Raw genomic sequence first — 2,578 nt, forward strand, 5'->3', positions numbered from 1 at the left:
GGCCCTACCGCACCGCTTCCCGCCGTCGCGCGGCCAGATCCGGGCCGCCGGTGAGCTCCCGTCGCCGCCCTGCTCTTCTCCGACAAAGATTCTGGCGGACCTCGGTTTCCGTGCACTGGATCCAGATCTGAAAATATCTCCTCGGGTTGACTTTTTCTCTCGAAACCCTAATCCATATGCTCATGTTCATAGCCTCGTAACTTTGCATCCGTAGCTCCGATTCATGCATATAGCATATCAAAATGTTCATCTCAGAGAGTACATCATTTCATTCCATTGCATCATTTTCATTTGAGTTCATCTTGATGCCCGAAATGCTGTTTGAAGAGGGCTACTTGACATAATTGTCAGATCTGCTACTCCGTTTAGCTTTTTGTCATTTTTGCCATGATTATTGTGTGCATGATATGCCCTGATGCTCTACATATGTCTTGTTAAGGGTTTTGCCATCTTTCCAGAGGTGCAACCCATGTAATTTGTGATGTGTGTGGTGACTTGCACAAGCTTGCAAAGTGGTGCACTTGTTAATTCTGTTTTCAGGGACTTAGCATTTCCACTAAGTCTTTGAGCTGTTTATTTCATATGGCCATATGTTCATGTTGTTTCCTAGTGATCCATGCCTCTTTTGAGGATGATCAGTAAGGATGTTTTGTTAATATTGTAGTGCTCTATCCATCCATGTCTTTGTTTGCAATTATGGAGCACCCTAGCTTGAGTCAATCAAGCTCTACTTTTGCTACTTTGTGAATCTGGGCAGATTGTCAACTTGTTTGCAATTTTGCTGATGTTGTTGTAGTTGATCCGTGCATGCTATGTTATTGTTCTTGCCATGTCTAGCTTGCATTTTGTGTGTTCTTGATAGATGTATGCTTAGCTTGTCATGACTTGTTCCGTAGTGAGTGCATCGAACTCGTAAACATGCCTACTTGAGTTATGTTTCAGCATGTGCCAGTTTTTCACTAAGTCTGAAAACTGATTATGTTTTTGCCATGTTGACATGCTTGCAATTATATTTTCTTATCCCTTTTGGCTCAAGGTCACTAAGGGACTTTTGTTAAGCTCTTTGAGTAGCTCCATGCCATGCTTTACTTTGCCATGTTGAGGTCCTGTAGCATATAGTTTTGTTGCTCCGAAGAGTGCTATCTGATCTGAAATTCCAGACAAGTGTTAATTTCACAAAGTCTGAGATCTGTTTACCATATACATTTTTGCCATGCTTGTTTGAACCTGTTAATGGGTGAATTGGCGGTAGCTCAGTGCTAGACTTTTGTTAAGCATCTTGAATGCATCTCTGACATGTATTTTGTTGTCATGTTTGGGTGCTGTAGCATGTTCATCTCATTGCAATTAGATGGCTAGTTGCTGTAAATTGCAGACCGGTGTCATATTTGAATCGCTTGCCATTTCCAAACCGTAACTCCGATCCCGACGTTATTTATATCGTTTTCAAGCGATTTCATCTCATCTTTCCAGTGGCACACTTGGATCTCCAAGTTGAGGCCAGGTTCTTGCATTTACTGTCATATCTTGCATATGCATCCCGCATCGCATCCCGCATAGCATACCATCATTGCTTCATATTGTTTGTTCCTTGCACATGGTTGATCGTGTCCTTATTGCTTGTTTGTCTTGTTTGGGTAGAGCCGGGGGACGAGTTCGCTAACGAGGAGCCCGTTGAGTTTGCTTTCGAGGATCCAGTCAACTCTGACAATTGTGCAGGCAAGATGGTCTTACCCTCGAAATCACTACTATCTTTGCTATGCTAGATTGCTCGCTCTTTGCTATGCCAATGCCACGATGCCTACCACTTGCTTTCAAGCCTCCCAAATTTCCATGTAAAACCTCTAACCCACCATGTCCTAGCAAACCGTTGATTGGCTTTGTTACCGCTTTGCTCAGCCCCTCTTATAGCGTTGCTAGTTGCAGGTGAAGATTGGAGGCCGTTCCTTGTTGGAACATTTATTACTTGTTGGGATATCATTATATTTCCATGTTATCTTAATGCATCTATATACTTGGTAAAGGGTGGAAGGATTGGCCTCTCGCCTAGTGTTTTGTTCCACTCTTGCCGCCCTAGTTTCCGTCATATCGATGTTATGTTCCCGGATTTTGCGTTCCTTATGCGGTTGGGTTATAATGGGAACCCCTTGATAGTTCGCCTTGATTAAAGCTTTTCCAGCAATGCCCAACCTTGGTTTCACCATTCACCACCTAGCCTCTTTTTCCCTTGGGTTTTCGGAGCCCGAGGGTCATCTTATTTTAACCCCCCCCCCGGGGGCCAGTGCTCCTCTGAGTGTTGGTCCGAACTGAGCTACCTGCGGGGCCACCTCGGGAAAACTTGAGGGTTGGTTTTACTCGTAGCTAGTCTCATCTGAGGGTTGATTGATTGTATTTCTTTGTTGCAATCCGTGCTAAATTCTCCTCATGCTTATAGTCAAAATAAAGCGTTTACTAAACATATCTTTGATGCCTTGATGCAATCTTCTGAAGAAAAACTTGAATTGGAAGTTTCTATCCCTAGAAAACTTTATGATAAGTGGGAACCAACTATTAAAATTAAAATTAAAGATCATGAATG

Source organism: Triticum dicoccoides, chromosome 1A (genome assembly GCF_002162155.2).
Source record: "Triticum dicoccoides isolate Atlit2015 ecotype Zavitan chromosome 1A, WEW_v2.0, whole genome shotgun sequence".
NCBI classification, from domain to species: domain Eukaryota; kingdom Viridiplantae; phylum Streptophyta; class Magnoliopsida; order Poales; family Poaceae; genus Triticum; species Triticum dicoccoides.